The sequence below is a fragment of the Anabrus simplex genome, chromosome 1 (genome assembly GCF_040414725.1).
Source record: "Anabrus simplex isolate iqAnaSimp1 chromosome 1, ASM4041472v1, whole genome shotgun sequence".
Taxonomy (NCBI): Eukaryota; Metazoa; Arthropoda; class Insecta; order Orthoptera; family Tettigoniidae; genus Anabrus; species Anabrus simplex.
In genome coordinates, this window is record NC_090265.1 from 939,301,914 (window position 1) to 939,321,041 (window position 19,128).

At 38.8% G+C, this 19,128-nt stretch overlaps 1 long non-coding RNA gene across 1 annotated transcript in view; it reads right to left on the bottom strand.

Moving 5' to 3' along the window:
• Window positions 1-18,380, bottom strand: part of LOC136857767 (uncharacterized) — a 51,827-nt gene extending 33,447 nt beyond the window's left edge. Inside the window, exons 1-2 of the long non-coding RNA XR_010858560.2 lie at window positions 17,457-18,380; window positions 16,946-17,033 (exon numbers count right to left, since the gene is read on the bottom strand). This is a non-coding gene — a long non-coding RNA (uncharacterized lncRNA). The remainder of the gene's footprint in view (window positions 1-16,945; window positions 17,034-17,456) is intronic.
• Window positions 18,381-19,128: the final 748 nt, after the last annotated feature.

Sequence of the window (19,128 nt, forward strand, 5' to 3'; positions counted from 1 at the left end):
CCCGGCCGGGTCGGGGATTTTAACCTTCGTTGGTTAATTCCAATGGCCCGGGGGTGGGCGTTTGTGCTGTCCCCAACATCCCTGCAACTCACACACCACACATAACACTATCCTCCATCACAATAACACGCAGTTACCTACACATGGCAGATGCCGCCCGCCCTCATCGGAGGGTCTGCCTTACGAGGGCAGCACTCGGCTAGAAATAGTCACACTGCAGTAAGTGCAAACAGCCTGTTTGCGTACCCTGGACGAAACAGGTTCTTAAGAAAGCAATTTTATGAAGAGTACAAGTTAAATAGTTTGTACAATACCCAGCTATAAAACTGAAAAAATTGGCCACTTCCAGCAAAAGGAAAGGATTTACTCGTTTTCCGCGCTTTTTACAAAATCGATTATTAAGGATGTAGGCAGTTTCGGAAGTGGTGTCTTCAATGCCTCGCTGTAACTAATATATTTTCTCTCGGTACTCTGCCATGTGTCATCTCTAGATCTACAAAACATAAACATACCTCTCTATTCCTCAATACTTCCATTTGAAAATAAAGAGATGTATGAAGTGAATGCTTGTGTGGTTTAGTTGATTAATTTAAGTTGAAGCACGTGAGGAATTGCGGAGGAGAAAAAACACAAAAGATTCTTAAAGTCTGAGTTTGATAGTGTTGGATACATTTACTGAATTGCTATACAAATATGGTACACTAGGAGCCAGAAGCATAGATTTATATGGGACGAAACGTAACAAATGATTATATACTCAACTCGGTGAAACAAGGGAGTAGGCTCAAAGATGAATGTATGAGTCTTGTGGGTGCTACAAAGGACAAATCCTGAAATTGTGGAATGTGTGAAAATTGTCAAGAACACGTTAGTTATTCTGAGTACTCCGACTATTTTTCAAAAGAAATAGTCCAAAATATCCCTGTGTACAGTACAATTCACATAGAAAATGAAATAGATACCAGTAGGAAATTACATTTAAATTTTATTACACGATGCTTCTCGTCTGCTTCTTCGACCAGACGTTGAGAAGACATTCGATTAATGCTGGTATTCGTTGATGGCCAGCAACATCCTTGACATCTGCCATCAGCAATAGATTGCTGTAATCTGAACTGCGATAAACCAAAAATATATCATTCTGAAACTGGGTGAAGAACTTTGTGCTCATTACATAAAAAACACAAATCAATCAATGAGAACAGGAGAAAAGGCAGATATGGGGGAATTGATGGTGTACACAGAACAACTGGCGACTCTAGTGTGAAATAAAAATCCCGCCACAAGACAAACGTACACTGTAGTAAGTGCAAATAGCCTGTTTGCGGACCCTGGACGAAACAGGTTCTTAAGAAAGCAATTTTATGAAGAGTACAAGTTAAATAGTTTGTACAATATATTCTTCCCTTTGGATAGTTGACTAGTCGTGTAATTTTATTCTGAAATGGGAAGAGTGGTGATATTTCCACAGAAATATTGTTGTGTTAATCACATAAGTACTGAGGTATTCTGTGCTGTGCGTCAATAAAACATTTTAATAAACATCCTTTTCTTTTTTGTGACTACATAATTAGACAATGGGTAAAAGAGAAATATGGCACCCTCATTTTCGGCAGATTTTTGTATAATGATAGCACTATACTGGGAATACCGTAGATCAGACTGACTACAGCGGTTAAGATGACTACATTGGTGGTTCTGAGTGTGTTAATAGGTCCGGCGGAAATCCTGTGATAAGAATCACAAGAGAGAATCAAACAGGAAAGGCGTAGTTTCCAGCAGTCTGTGGTTCGAATTTGAGTATTCAGCCAGCATTTTTCTCAAGTGCGTGAAGCAAGTTCCTTCCTACTTCTACCTCTTTCCTAACCCATGGTCGTCACAAGACATATTTATGTCGGCGTGACGTAAAGAAAAATTGTAACTTCTAATAGTTCTTTGTGACTTTGGGAAGTAAGAGTACCGGGAATGAGAAGGTGGGTTTAATTAAAATCATAGTCTTGAAATTGGTCGGGTGCGAGTGGTGATGGTGGTGATTATTGTTCTAAGACGAAGTACAATTAGACAGCCATCCCCTATATAACACTAGTCAGAGAGAAAACATGGAAGGGGGTTCGACATTTAGAGAAATGAAGGTATCGGCCAAAGAAAGACAAGGGCCACCGAGAACGTGAAATGAACGACTCCCTAGGTCTCGAGTGCTCTAATACCATCGGGGTCAGAAAAGAACAAGAGTTGACCAAGGGAGGTTGGATAGGATAGATGAAAGCGAGGAGCCTGGCACAAGTAAGAGGAAGCAATACCAGGACTCAGCTGAGGGCCCCGTGGTCGCCAACCCACGCTCACAAGTTAAAAGCCCCCGAGGCCCCGTTTAGTCGCCTCTTACGACAGCAGGGGATACCATGGGTGTTATTCTACGGCCCCAACCCACAGGGGTACCTGTGCAAGAATTATGTACCACAAAAGCATCATTAGGACTGCCGACGGTGTGGTTCCAATCCACTACATCTCGAATGCAACTCACAGCTACACGAATCGTGCAGAGTAGACAATTCGCCCGGTGACGTGACTTGACACCGCCCGAAACGCAGAAGAGGAGAAGTGAAGTACGAGTATCGAGATGCACACGTAGAGTATTATTAATAATAATAAGAATAATAATAATAAAGCCGATGGACATAGTCACTGACTTCTCTCAAAGGCAGTTAAAATCTTGACCAATACATGTAAATCAGATTTCACGTCGAACTGGAGATTACGTGGCTATGACTACGATACCAATAGTCACGTAAAACCACAATTTTTCTTGCTTTAATAATAATAATAATAATAATAATAATAATAATAATAATAATAATAATAATAATAATAATAATAATAATAATAATAATAATTCTTTCATCATTATTACAGAAGGTAGTGTGTTAGAATTTTTCCCTGGGGTAGGAATTCCTTAACCTCTAAAGTACAAGCAAATCTAGAGATATGAGCCTTTAACACCTAGGCCTAAACACCTTTAAATCTGAATCGAATGTGCCAGTATCAAGTCCTACTCTGAAAGTTGACACAACTACGACTTAATCTGAAATCGGCGACAAGGAAGAAGAACTACATTTTAGGAAGATTGAAGAAGAAGAGAAAATATACAGGAGTGTCTTAAAATTCTGCTTCCACCTTGTCTTTCTCTTCTTCTCCGTTAACGTCTTCTTAAGGAAGATAGGAGAACAAGAAGAGAAAATAAACAGGAGGGTCTTAAAACGTTCCTTCCTCCTTGCCGTTTTCTCTTCTTCTTCTTCTTCTTCTTCTTCTTTCTCTACAACATCATCATATTACTTATTAGGAAGATTGGAGAGGAAGAGAAAATATACAGGAGGGTCTTAAAAATCTGCTTCCACCTTGTCTTTTTCTCTTCTTCTTCTTCTTCTTCTTCTTCGTTACCTTCTTCATAAGTATATCCATTGAGGGTGCGGACTGGCTTCCTATTCACACTCGATAAGTAGGCTTTAACTTTTGATCTTTCTTTTTTGAATTTCGATGAGAAATGTAATAATCGTGCTCCGAACTGAGTGGCTCAGGCGGTAAAAGCACGGCTGGCCTTTTGAGTCAAGTTGACGACTCGAATCCGGTTTATTTCTGAGATATTTGAATGTGCCAAAATGTACCATGCTCGTGTCGGTATATTTATCGGCAAGTAAAATACTCCTGTGGTACAAAATCCTGGCACACTGATAACCGTTAAATGTTAGTGGCTCGTAAAACCTAAAACATTATTATTGTGATAATCGCGAATATCTTCGTTAATATTCATCACACCGTAAAAATTTACAAAATATCGGAAATTTTACTTTACACAACGTCCGTTATCTACATGTTTTCATTACACAGAGAGCTTGCAATCCTTGCTTTGAACTCTTGCCTCAATATTGCTACGCCACTGCATTCTAAATAAACAATACACAGACCAGTGCGTAACCTCACTATTCGAGATGCCTCAAAGAACAAACAAAGAATGAACTGAACCTGGCTTCGACTTCTGTGTTTATAATCCGAGATCAAAACGAAGTATCGTCAAAAACTTGAAGCATACAGACACAATTATTGTACTTCATTTATGTGGAAAGATGTTGATGTATTCTTATTACGAAGAAGGAAATAGGAATGAACATGGGAAGAGGATGGAAAATGTATATTTTACTAATAGGCATATATTTTAATACAATGTGAATTAAAAATACTTTATTTTTAAAGTAAGTTAATCCCTTACGCTTTCAGCGCGAAAAAAAAAGCTTACGAAGTAACGGAGTATACCAGGTGCAGTATAATTTCATCGGCAAACAATAGTGGGGCCTACTCGTACTTTATTACGAACATAAAGGAATGAGATTGACTTGAAAGAATAATTATTTTTACCAAAACTGAAATATATAGACTAATCTCGTTAAATAATTCATTCTTTAATGCCATGCCCACTTACATTGGCATGGGTTTCTTAATGTTTAGCTGAAGCTAATCCAAAATCCTTTGATTTTCCTGAAGGTAAGTCAGAAATGAAAACTGTACAAGCTTTATACCTCATTGACAGACCGATAATATTGTATAAGGAAAATAGGGATATGGGCAAGATTTCAAGGTTTCTAATATCAGATATTACAATTAAATAAATAACAAATTGCAATAAAATGACAATTCAGTTGAAAATTAGGCACTTCAAGTCGACTTTCATGTTGAAATAGTGCTTGACGAAGAAGAGTTCAGGTATTGAAAACATCAGAATCAATATGAACTAAAACCACACTCTGTTCAAATTTTGAGATATGATTTCACATTATTTGGTTCATTAAATACTGGTTACATGTTGCACTATACTGTTAACTTCGTTTCAAAATCAAGCTCCATTATTCTCTCTTCATAACAAACAAGGAGTGAATACAGTCACAGAGCTGTGTAAAAACAGTTTTCAACACACATGAGGAACGAGTGTTAAGAGTTTCCAGTTCTTCTAGTCTTGTGTTATTGTTTTATCGATATTTTAGATCCCTGAAATTAAAGAAAAATATTATTATTACCGGTACATTAAACTGAGAACAAATCAAATAATTGAGGGACCCCTGGAAAAAGGGCGCATGCTACATCAGCGGCAATTTTGAGATATTTATATAACCACGCACCCCATACACTTGTCTGTTATACTTACAAACTACAACCACGTAGCTCGTTCCCATTGTTTGTAAATAATCTCAGCAAAATATCTTATTTATAATCTTTAGACTTTCGAAGTACAAAAGAGGCTCATCCAAAATATGATGTGTGTCTACCCTTACGAGTCAGCGTTTCTCATTGCCTAATAATATTGAAATAAAAGCTGCAGTATTTAGTGACTTACAGTGTCTAATGCTGTTCCTATCAACTATTTACGCCTCTTTTAATCAGTCACTGAGAAGTGATAACAGTACCGGAAGACTTGCACTGGAAAGCATATATGAGGAAGTGGATATACTGTGTGCTCTGTCACACCATTCATTGATCACTGCTTCTTATAATGATATAAGCCTCAATTCGTCAATAGAACTTAAATCAATTACGAATCGAATACCCAAGAACTTATTTAAAATGATACCGTACTTTATTTTACAAACGAAGTATCATGTAGTTAAAGGGCACACGTCACATATTAATTGCTACTTTTTTCACTAAAATGGATTATTAATGCGTAGTGAGTGTTTAATGCCGGTTGCTCACGTTAAAATTTTCTGTCAAATTTATTGTACAATAATTTAATTTTATAAAATTTCTGTTTCTCACGGTCAAATTCAATTTTTATAAAACATTTGATAAAACTTTTCATAAAATAGGACATGTTCTAATCCGTAAAATTAATTTTACGAAACGGACCAATCAGCAAAGCTGACATCACGATGATGTTGGCGCTACGTCGAGAGAAGATTGTGAAGCTCGGTTGTAAACAAACACTTCTTTCTAAAATGGCAGGATCCGGGCTGTTAGTGTTTTACTGATGAATACCAGAAATATCCTTGTTTGTACGAAGTTAAAACACCACTTTACCACAACAGAAAAGCAAGAAGAGAAGCAGAAAAGACAATCTCCGAATCCCTATATGAATGCTGGTCTTCTAACCTCAACTAATTTTCGACCATGGACAGCAATCCTCTACCTTCTTCTCTTCTTTTGATCCAATCCCGAGTCCAGCATTTCCTGGCATTTCTTTTCTTCCTTTTTACCACTGTACAACATGTAAGTGCAGCTAAAGCAGCAAGTTTTGCTTTGTTTCTTGGAGCCATACTCTCAAACACACTGTAAGTTGAACAGCTGATTCTTGGTTTAAAAGTTTATCAATAAATGGCAGCACATACAAATCTTAGTTCAGAAGTGAGTTTATAGATGGCCATCCTGATGCTTCCACGGATTTTAAAAAATAATTTTACCGTGAGCAACATAACTTGCTTTTACCAAAATTTTATAAAATTAATTGTACAACAAATTTTACAAAATATTTTACCGTGAGCAATAGGCATTATCCTTGTACCGTTTCTCTGCGGGGTCGGGTATGATGTGAGATGAAACTTCACAGCAAGTTATTACGACCGGATGTCCTTTCTGACGTCAACCTCATCAGAGAAATTAGTGAGATAAAATGAATGACATGATATACGATAGTAGGAACGGAGAGGGTGAAACTCGGTGCCGGCACGTAGCCTACTCCTATCGAATAGCCCCAAGGAATCTGCTCAAAGCTTAACGTCCTTCCGACGGACGAATCACCATCAAGAACTTCATGATATTACTCCATTTAAACACTGCACAAAGGTTAGGAATTGAATCCAGACTTTTGGAACGCAATCTAGTGAATAGAAATAGCATCACACAAACTCTCCTCCCCTGCCGGCCAAGATCCTGATGGTGAAATATTTTCCGACTAAAGGGACTCGAACATGCTAACCATGGTGTAGGACTATATAGACTTGACGCTTTAATGGTCATAATGTGATAATATTTTATCCAATATTTAATAGTTTGATTGTAATGTTATCTCCTTTAGCAACAAGTTAATTTCAATGTCGTGCCTCATTTTTAGTTAATGCAGACTTAAACAAACTCCTCTTCCCTGTTAACAGAGAAGGTATAGTTTCGTGGCATGTGCTTCTTTTCTACCGACACCCTTAATTTTACAGTACCGAGCGAGTTGGCCATGTGAGCAGGGGAGCACAGCTGTGAACTTCCATTCGGGAGATAGCGGGTTCGAACCCCATTGTCGGCAAGCCTTAAAATTGTTCTCCGTGGTCACTTCCTTCCCATTCCTAGTCCTTTCCTACATACCATCGTCACAGTAAAACCTATCTGTGTCGGTGTGACTCGTAATAAAAAAACAGTAATTTATAGGACGATTCATTAGGAGGTACTTCCACTTGCGAAGCTCATTTCTAAAAACATTTCTGGGACGTTATTCTTGTAAACTAAGGAGATACAGAGTTAGAGATATTTGATAAAAGCTGTTTGTACCCACATACTAAACCCAAATGCACACATACGTACGCACTACTTCATTATAGATGTTAATGCCTTACAGCGTTCAGTCTGCGAGCCTCTATGAATGAGCTAGTCGACTCGACAATTACCTAATTTCATATAGCTCCGTGCCTCCTGTCAGCTCTACGTATATTACATTTAAATAATTAAAAATTCGGCCTAACCATCATGGCCATGGTATGCCTCTGCTTTTCTTACCCTCCATGACACATCTTTCTCCATTCACCCTACTTGAATCCACCACCGAAACCAGTTTATACGTGAAACAGACTAATGAGTGTTGGCCTTTTGACCCCAATATGGAGGTTTGACTACGACTCTGGCCAGTCCGTTTTGAAGATGCTCAGGAATGCCAGCATAGTGTCGGAAAATTTACTGCACGTATGATAACTCGTGTTGCACAAAATCCAGCACATCGGCTTCTCCAAAAACCTGTTAAACTGGAACGATTCTCGATCCTGCCTCACCGGGCGAGTTGGCCGTGCGGTTAGAGGCGCGTGGCTGTGAGCTTGCATCCGGGAGGTAGTGGGTTCGAACCCCACTGTCGGCAGCCCTGAAGATGGTTTTCTGTGGTTGTACCTTAATTAAGGCCACAGCCGCTTTCTTCCAACTCCTAGGATTTTCCTATCGCATCGTCGCCATAAGACCTATCTGTGTCGGTGCGACGTAAAGCCACTAGCGATCCTGGCTCAATCCAATGGTATTTGAAATTGCTGAAATACGTCAGCCTCATGTCGGTAGATTTACTGGTACGTAAAAGAACTCCTGCGTGACTAAATTCCGGCACTTCGGCGTCCATGAAAACCGTAACAAGTAGTTAGTGGAACGTAAAGCCAATAATATTGTTATTAGTCGAACGTAAGATTATTATTATTATTATTATTATTATTATTATTATTATTATTATTATTATTATTATTATTATTATTATTATTATTATTATTATTATTATTATTATTATTATTATTATTATTATTATTATTCCAACATTAAGGTCTCTCCCTAGTGACAGACAATACCTCAAACGCCTGAGAATGGTGTAATCTCGCGGAGACCTGATGAACATTCAGGAAACTACATAATTTTCAAGTTTGTTGACGGATGTCACTACGTTGGTTTGAGGTGCCACCTACGGATTTAGAATAAAATCTCTTCAGTGGAGTATTGTAATAATTCTGGGTTGACGCTCTTGAGTGTACTTCTTCTGCTCTTCAGTACATACTTCATCATTATAGATTGTTATGGCTTACACCGTTCAGTCTATGAGTCTCTACTCTGATTTCAAAACAAGTCAACCAATCGTCACCCAGCTCGCCATTATAAAGAAGAGCGATCTTGGACCTTATGCATCTATCTTGATCAGTGCATCGACCGAAAAGGTCCTCCTCACATAAGGTACCGGTGATCTGGGGCAGCATCTAAGGTAGGCGGCCAAAAAGTACTTATCCTAACATGAGAACTTACTTGCGTGCGGTGACGGGAAGACACCAGCATTCCCCTCTTGCATGTAACTGATATAATTGAGATGCGGATACCTTGTTTTAATGTAGGATTTTTGTCAATTCAACTTATTTTGGTAAAATGTAGGTCTCTGGCTTTCTTTCCTACGAGTGTAACCACCCGAGCGGGCGTTATGTTATAAAGAAGTACGTGTGTGGACCCTCGTTTCCCTTGTTAATTTTGTATTATTGTCACTAAGCTCTTCAAACTGTGATTTATTCCTTGTTTCTTTTCGGTTATGAGCTCTCCTGGCATAGTCACAATATAGGATGGCTTATCCTGTGTGGCGCCAGGCCTTCTGCCCCATTAGCTTTTATTTTTGTCATATCATGGGATTTCTTGAGTGGGTTCAGCATCCCATTGTTTTTTTTTTGCCTTTTCTATTGAACATTCTATTTAAGTGATCCATGGCCTTGTAATATAAGCTACGGCTCCTGTTCCTTCCGAATACTTCAGGTCCAAATGCTGTGTTGTTGCTTCCCTGTGAAATATTGGCAGCGAGTATCGAAAGTAAGCTTTTAAGGTTCATCGTTTGCGCCTTTTAAAAGAGGTACACTGATGTGGAAGATTCGCAATTAGGGTCTTGAAGGTCTGGATTTCGATCACCCTAAACAGTGTAAACTACATTTATCAAATGGTTGCGCTATATACAAAAGATTTGTAAAGGCTAATAAGTCTTGTGAATTGGGAGCACATTCTCCCCAGTTATTTAAGAAGCTCTAAAGGTTGAATTGTTAAAATATTTGTTATATCCTCTCCTAAACATTTATTACCATTGCTAATTATTTTTGTTGTTGTTGTTGTTGTTGTTGTTGTTGTTGTGAAAATGTTACAGAAAGGAAAAAACAAAAAAATATTTAGTAAATACATTCAAAAGTTAGAGGATTTGTACTGATCCTTTTGTCCAGGATCCTAGGCTCTGTCACTTCTTCCCCTCTATTTCCCTTGTGCATAACAATTATTGTTTAAGAACTTGGTCGAGCATTGGACTTACTCGTACATTGGCGAAAGGGCCGTTTGGAAGAACTCATAGTAAGCTACGTATATTCCATATCGAGTATTGGGCTGCCAAAACGACTTCTGTACAATCAAATAGCCTGCATATAATGGATAACTCCGTGGTCGGTTTTGACGACACTCTCAGTGTAATTGCTTAGCTTCCGTGACCGGGTCCGTTGCCTCTCGTATAAGACACCTCCTCAAGTTGACGTCAAGACGTTGAATGAACTCCGTTCCAGAAATCACCCAGAATTGAAATCCCGCAGTGATCAAAATTGGAACCGTGGGCACTTTACGTTACCACGACAGCACCGTTGTGGCTGTAAAGAATACGATTCGTCATTTGTGTAAGTTTTTTTAGGTCTTTATAACACATGGAGTGTTTTCGCCGACGCATAGATAGGGAGGGCAAGAACGTGGACGGAAGTGACTGACTATGGCCTAAATTAAGGCTTCTCAAACGCCTAAGGTCTGACGGGTTCAAACCGAGGCGTAGAGGTTGTGTGCACCGTGCATCGGTCCATTTATCTCCCGAATGCAGAGGTGTAGGTGCCACCCCTCCTCTGCTCGGTTGGCTGGTCAGAGTGCAGAGCTGTTGGACAACGAACCAGCCGTGGCCACTTATGGGCCGTGACCCACTCTGCATCTACCGACCGTATTCTTCTCTTCTCACTAAGTCCTGATATACGTACGAAAAGACGTTCGTAAACACGAACAAGTTGAAACGTGTGTGATTGCGATTACCAGTGTAGACCGAGTGGCAGTAACAATTTGCTAGGGCTAGAACTTGGTAGGTGTCCCGGAGAAATCCGCACGCAGTACAGCCACAACATTAAGGTGTATTATTATTATACGCGAATAAGCCCTTTAGGACTACGCAAAGTACTTGGAGGAGTGCATTTGCCTTCCGTTGTGCCCATATTTCTTTCATTCTTTTACTGTGGGCTTCCCTTCTGTCTTCAGACCGGGTTGTTCCAGTCTTCTTCTTTGGTTTTTGCTCTTGGTCACCTTGGCATTTGTGAATTTCGGATCTGAAGATTACCCTGTATGGACATCTGCCGGTGTAATTTCTGCCTGTTTCAAATCGCTTTTCATTTCGCCAATCTATTTCATTGTGTCTGTTTGGGCTTTACTCCAGTTTTCGTAGAATTCAACTATTTGTTTTGTAATTCTGTCTGGAAACATTATTTTAATATGTCTATGTAATCTTAACCTGCGTTTTCTAATGTCACTGTGAATATTTGTGCAATTTATGTCTGCCTCTGAGTCGGTATTGTCCGTCGGCGAATTTTTGACCTAGAAATTTTCTTACGATTTTTCATTCCTTTTTCTCAGTGTTTTCAATGTCTGCTTTCCTGTCAAAAATTAGCGTTCCTGACCCATAAAGACGTTCTGGTTTAATGACTGTATTGTAATGTATTGTTGTTAAGTATTTTGGGTTAGTTGATATGCAGTTTCATCTTTTGGCATCTAATTGCTTTATTATTATTATTATTATTATTATTATTATTATTATTATTATTATTATTATTATTATTATTATTATTATTATTATTATTATTATTATTATTATTATTATTATTATTATTATTATTATTATTATTATTATTATTATTATTATTATTATTATTATTATTATTGAGATATTGACTCATAATCCCTGCCTTGGTATAGTATATTTATGGAGGGGTGTCTCACTGGAATTCGGTACGATGCTGTTACATTGCGGCATTGTCGTAAACTGGCAAGTGTACGGTAACAGAGGATGTCTGACCCTACAGGACTCACCCCTAGGTATGAAGACACCGTTATATAAGGTAACGTTACACTCAAATGACATAGATACTGCATTTAGTAAAAGAATAGTTTGGTGAATTTAGGAAATGATCAAAACCCGTTTGTGTGCAGTATGAACAGAAATAAGTACAAGTACACTCGTTCTGATCAGAGTGATGAATTTCTTCTACAGTAAAAGGAGAAGAACAGGATCATCAAACCAGCCAGATGATCAATGGAGTAGTCTGACTTATAAAATAGATATCTCGTCAGATTTTCATCGTGAAAGCTCGAACTAATCTATACTTTTATACTAATATTAGCTGGCCCGACAGACGTCGCTCTGTCAAAAATAAATGGCAATGGAACGAACTCAAATTGAGTCAGTACTGCAAGCAAAAATCAGAATAATGCAAATGACTAAATCATCAACATCTAATGAGTTAATTTTCTACTGCTACCAAAAGTTAGTAACAAACTACTGGAAAAACGTGTTTTCAATACCTGCAATATTAATGTCTTGATTGTGAATAAGGAAATGCTCAAATAGGTCACAGCATATCACTACCTAGAAATAACCCTGATTGACTGTAACCTAATGGGAACTGCTCAGCAGGTCTTCAAATCCCTCACAGAGACGTACTTATCGCCCGTTGCAAACCAAGTAATTTGATAAGTTGATGGCGTGAAGATAATGTGGCAGAACTTACTCCTCTTTCTTCGTATGAAATAACTATCATAGAAAACACTGATTCCAATCAGCACAATGAAGATATTTTTCATTGTAAAGCTTTAAGGTACACGATATTTTTTGTTTGATTATCTGGCACGTAAATAAACAAAGTTGATGGTTTTCCAACACGGGAACAGACAATATACAATTTTCCATGCGAGAAACATCGGTTTTCAAGATTAATGCCGCAAACACACTGCCCCTGGGATTTATTTATGGTCATAGCAAAAGCGAGCCGCACTGACAACGGCAGTCGTTTAAATTCAAATGGTATGTCAGTCGGAATCATAGAGATGCGTGGTATCGAAACGTCTTCTCCTTTATACTTCCCCGTTAGAATGGTTGCTTCGATCACATTGTTCAGTAATGTTTTCATCGCTAGCCGTGTGCCATTACAAAGACGCGGTTGGATGATATTTCGCAACATTATGACCACTGATCCAACCTTTAATTGAAGAATGTGAGGCGACAATTCTGGCAAATCCAGCGAGTTCAAAAATCGGGTGGATAGTTGACGACATTATCTTGGTTAGTAGTGGAATCAACTGATTTGTATGTCCTGAATTCACCGGAAATATCATTTTGAGTTCTGAAATTTAATTCATTAACATCCATGTTTTTGGTAGCCAATATAGCTCGTTCGCTCAACGAAATATGATCTGTGTAATTCTGAGTAATGCTTGGGAACACCTCTTGAATGAGTTCAGTTTTGGATTCTATAAACTGACAAAAATTGTCAGGAAAAGTAATGCAGCCAGTCAGAACGTCTGAAGGGAATTTGCCATTACCAAAGTCAATGAGTTGTTTTGAAAATATCTCTCCAGATGGATCATTTTGCAACTTGAGACGCATATTCTGGCTTAAATTTAGTATCTTGACGTTTTTCCACAAAACTGATGACTTTAAACATACATTAAGTTCATCAGCTGGCGTTAACCGTGGAATCACTGGCAATGTTTGACGAAAGTCTCCTACTAACAAAATCATCGCTCCACCAAATCGGTTGTGATTGTTCCGCGGATCTTCCATGGTTCGGTCTAATGCCTCCAAGGACGTTTTGTGTGCCATGGTGCATTCATCCCACACTATCAATTTACATTGCTGTAAAACCTTTGCCATTGCAGAGTTCTTTGATATGTTGCAGGTCAGAGTTTCGTTGCTTTGGATATTCAACGGCAATTTTAGCGCTAAATAGGCTGTTCGACCACCTTCCTATAATGTAGCTGCAATGCCTGATGAAGCAAGTGCGAGTGCAATTTCATTGTGTCAGCGAATTGTTGCTAAAATTAATGAAATTAGGAAATATTTTCCTGTACCCCCGGGAGCGTCCAAGAAGTAAATCCCTCCAGTTCCATCATTTACAACTTTCATTACAGTATCAAATACATTCTTTTGTAGTTGTTTCAACAGTGGAAGATTTATTCGTATTGATTCACTTAAAGCATCGAGATCGTACAGTTTTTCGCTTTGCAACTCTTGATTAAAAGCGTTGTGCATCGGGCGATTGGGCGCGGCCATGCTTAATTGATATAATACTTTGTTTGACATCATCAAGTACATGTTCTCAATTGATATCAACGCCGCATTGTACATTTTTTCACTGATTTGTAAATTTGGAATTCCTGTTGTGATGCGCATTTGATGCAAGATATCACATTTGTATTTAATCCATAAATCAATTGGTTTTGATGGTCAGCATGTTGATATAATTATAGAAAACAATGTTCGTATTTGATGAGGTTATGAAAAAATTACAGCATCATTAAGAGTTTGATCCCAATGAGCGTCATTTTCTAACAGTTGCAAACGCAGACCGGCTTCTCTGTAAGAGCCACACAATTCACCATTAACAGTTCGTAAATGATGGAATGTTGTTGGGCCTCGAACATTGACAAATAGCAATCGCAAATAAAAACATTCATCGTTGCTTGGAGAGACTGAATAAATTCGAACTATTGCATCGGTGGAATGTACTTTTGGGTAACCTGGAACTGGTTTTCCTTGTTTCCGTCGTTGAAATTTCTTTGAGGATTGATTCCAAGTATAATATTTTGGCATTTCGGAGTATAGCAGTGTTCGGGCGAAATCATCATTCTGACACAATTCAAAAAAACTGGTCTAGGTTGTAGATGGTGCTTCAACAACTCGTTGTAATGCGTTGTGAGCCGTGAAATATACTCTTTGACCATTTTCTAAATGTATGGCTAAGTGAACAACAGTGGGGTTTCTTTCAGGAATGGGAAAAGAAAAAATGCACAAAATTGCTTCATTGCTGCTAACGTAGCGGTCCATTTGGTACTGGGTAACTTCATCATTGGAATTCTCTGCACTAACTCCAATCACGGCCATGTCACTTCGTTTGCTTACATATTTACAAATGTAAGTTATTTGATGGATTTGACAGAATGGCAAGACTCAGTAAGTTGCTTCGCCCGCGAATTATAGGCGGCATGTGTCTTGAAATAAGTATACTGCATATGGAAGCACAAGCAAAATAAACCAATCCAACCACAGAAATCGATGAGCTTGTTTGTTGAGAAGCGAAGATTTAAAAACAATAGGGTAGACGAAGGTCTCCAACTATAACAAAAGATACTTACCTTTTAGTACACTGCGAGTAACTCCATCTACAAGAAATTTTAAAAGCCATCTCTATTCCCTAGATTTAGGCCCTTTGGCACATTAACATAGGCTAATATTGGCGAAATATCGAATTTGTCGTACAAGGACGAGACAAAGCTCATTTCAAGCATCACAACGCGAAGAACAGAACTCGCTAAGGCCCTATGGGCCTCGAAAACCATGTTTTAAGGGCCTAAATCTAACCGTTATGCAGATGGAGGAATCAGATGAAGAAATGACCAGCCATAACCATGGCAACGTCAGCACAAGGATTCTACAGTAGATTACAGGCCCGGTGTTAGAAGGAAGAACATGCGTAAATGTAGGCTAGACCAAGCAGAGATTCTGCCACACATATAACTGTCTGGAAAAAAAGCACTGTGGGGGTATGGGGGGGAGGTGGGAAGGAGGTGGGAAGGAGGTGGGAAGGAGGTGGGAAGGAGGTGGCATATAAAAATAATCGAAAATATTGTCGGATCCATAAGGTTTTGGGGTCGCTGAGATGAATCATGACACTCCGCATGTCGTTTAGGTCCAAGGTCAGCGCCCATCGGCATGGGGTTGAAAAGCAGTGAATAAAGTCCCAAATGGCCCAGATTATGGATTCATGTGTGTGCACCCCTCTAACCGGGGGTGGAAAGGGGGGTGAAGTATCAGTCAACATCAAAATAACGAAATCTACAAAAAAAGTCGCTTCATACATAATTAACAGGTAATAAAATGCCTAAAAGTAAACAATCAATAAAGTGCCCAGGCAGCGCCGGGCGATATAGCTAGTGGTAGAATAAAAGGATGTAACAAAATGAGTCCTTACATGGAAAAGAAGCATTTCTGGGCTCATGTCCATAAACCATTCTGCACGTGACGAAAGTTTCATGAAAGTTTCGCCGTGCCTTATTGCTACACCCAGTACAGCTGTGCAAATTTATTATTGGAAGTCTTCTACATAAAGGCCAACGGCCGTTGCCGTGTTGAATGGTCAAGATTTGGATGGGTTGTCACGCTCTGTTGTGGGGAGATAAGGGAATGGAAGAGCGGAAGGGAACTGGCCATCCTACCGTGCGTAAACTCCGGCTCAGGCACACCTCTGCGAAGGTTCGGGCCTGCCTTCGAGCTGAAAACACCCTTACCTTATCTACGTAAAGTATTGTAAAGTTTTCGTCGCACAAATCAAAATCTGATACTATTGTGAATTAATAAATGCAATGTGTCTTCGTACCAAATAATTGAATATGGATTTCTGATGTTGTAAATTCAGTGTGCTTTTTTGATAGGAGCACATTAATTATGGTGTCATATAATATAACATAGTATGTTGTAATTAACAAAATTAGTTTTCTAGTCCACACATATTCATTAAGAAAAAGAGTCACAAAACAATCAAATGTATTAATCTTCTACGTCTGTAACTTACTGTAATCAAGTTCTTTTTCCAATTGTTATTCGGAAATCATTCATTTAACGCAGCTGAAATTTTGCATTGATCATATGATTAAACTAAACTTTTTGTCCACTTAAGTTCACCTCGATATCTGGGGTGTTGGTTAGGAAGCATATCCTGTTAGTAAATAAATCGCCCTACAGCGATCGCATGGACCAGTAAGAAGATGTTCATTAACCAAAACAGCTGGTCATGATCGAAGGCAAGCCACAAAGCCCTAGGTCATTCATAAGTTTTGCTTCATTGTGGTGACATTATTCATAACAATTCCTATAACATACGTGAGCGAAGCAGCGGGCAATGTCTAGTATAATATGTAATGTATTAAATACCTTTAACATCCAATACAATGTTCAACATCCAAGGAGTGTGTGATATGAAAGAGACTGTCTCTAACCAGCGCGCCAGGTCTTCTTTCCCCTGTCAAACAGAGAGTATAAGCGATTTTAGTCTAATTTCTCAAAAATAGTGTTTTAAATAAATAATTTGTATCTTTATTACCGCTCTTATTTTATCACAGATTTGTATTGAATTCAGTCATGTTAAAAAAAAGAATTGTGAATGTCAGAACATCCAGGGAGTTTGTGGAGTGAAAGAAACTGTTTCAGGTGATATTTTCTGTCTGCCATTTATGTCACTTATTTCCTATGTCTGTCATATATATATATATATATATATACAGTATATTAATGTGTGACTTGTGAATTTTTTGGTTTGCTCGCTGTATGGTTGATGGGACCAAAAGCCAAATAGAAAATAAATAAATACAAAATTCAGCAATAAGTTCAAATCAATGAATGTCAGGATGTCAGACAAAACCCGTTTCGATATTAATTTCCATACCTTTCATAAATGATCTTCCTACATTTATTGTTGATAAACTTGTAACCGTCCCTGCATCTGGGAGGCAGTCTGGCGAGGTAAAATGGTCTCACTGTCGCTATAACTGTTGCTAGAAGAAGAATCAGCACGAAGAACAGACCTGATATAAGTTTCATGGCGGAAGATTTGTCTACCAATACTGAAGCGAAAACAAACAGGATGTTATCGAGCTGTACTCTATTGAGGATGTCAATGCCACTTCCCTAGCTGACAGTACTACATACTAGTTACGACATCACACCCCCTTCTTCTTTGTGCGCACGCAGTTTATTATCAAGAGAATAACAAGGCACAATAGATCAAGAAACTGTTTTAATACTCCGAAAGGGACAGTGCATATTGGGAAGAACAAGCAAGTTTGAAGGTTTACGAGAGAGTTCACACCGTAATCACAGACACAGAACCTTCAATCTAATGTGGAACTAGAACCAAAGGGATGTACTACTTCGTTTCAAAATTCGCACATGTGTTCACGGGGATTCGAAAGTTCATGAGAACCCAATGAAGACAGCACTCGGTTATCAAGCCTCGTGTTGGTTTGACTCTCAAGTAGGACCACCAAGGCTTATGAGGAAACCTCAAAACGATTGGTGGCGCTATAATGTGGTGTACTGGATAAAGATGATAAGGTAGCTCTCACTGTTCCCCCAACCCCCAGCCAGTCAGTAAGAAAGTGTCACTATATCACGACGCAGCCTATAATAACAACCTTCAGAACAATCACTGCTCTGAATGTCATTACTAGAGCCCGGATGTTTATGCAGTAATAGGTTAGAATGCAAACTTACTGAAGAGAGTAACAAGTAGAGTCTACCTACAAGACGGTAATGCTATAAGGTTTGCATAAACATTACGGGTTCGGCCCATTAGAACCCCTAGAATTTATGTTACTCACACTACATTTCGTTAGAGCGGGGTACAATGGGCCGAACCCCTAATGTTTATGCAAACCTCATAGCAATACCGTCGTGTAGGTAGACTCTACTTGTTACTCGCTTCAGTAAGTATGCGTTCTAACCTATTACGGCATAAACATCCGGGATCTAGTCATTACTCAGCACCACTCATATATCAGCAGTATCCATACTGTTACAGACATAACGAAACTGCAGTGAAAGGTAGGTTTTGTTCTAGGTGTGCCAAGAGAGCTGCAAACGCAGCCTACTGTATCCGACGAGAAATAGCAGCAGGTCGAGTTTCGTGATCTATGATATTTTATGAAATTCGATAAGAAACACGAGTATCTGGTAGAGAGTAGCAGAATGATAATGTTCAAAGGAATGTTACGCTTAGCCCTTAATTCGTATGCAAAGTAATGAAATTAACAGTTCAACTCTTTCACCCTAGAATATTACCAAATATCCATATCTTAATGAATACTTTCACCGTTTATTGGCTGAATAGTCATCGTGGAGAGGTCTAGCCTGTTCGGGGATTTTAGCCTCGTTTGTTTAATTCTTTTCATCCAAGGACTGCTTATTTTGTTTGTCTCACAAAAATAATTCAGTCACTCCTCCACATAGGTTTGGCGTCACTAAGAGCATCCGCACGCAAAACAGGGCCAAATCCTCACAAATAACACAGATTACACCCGCGACTCGATAAGGGTGAGTGAAAAAGCGAATGAATAAGA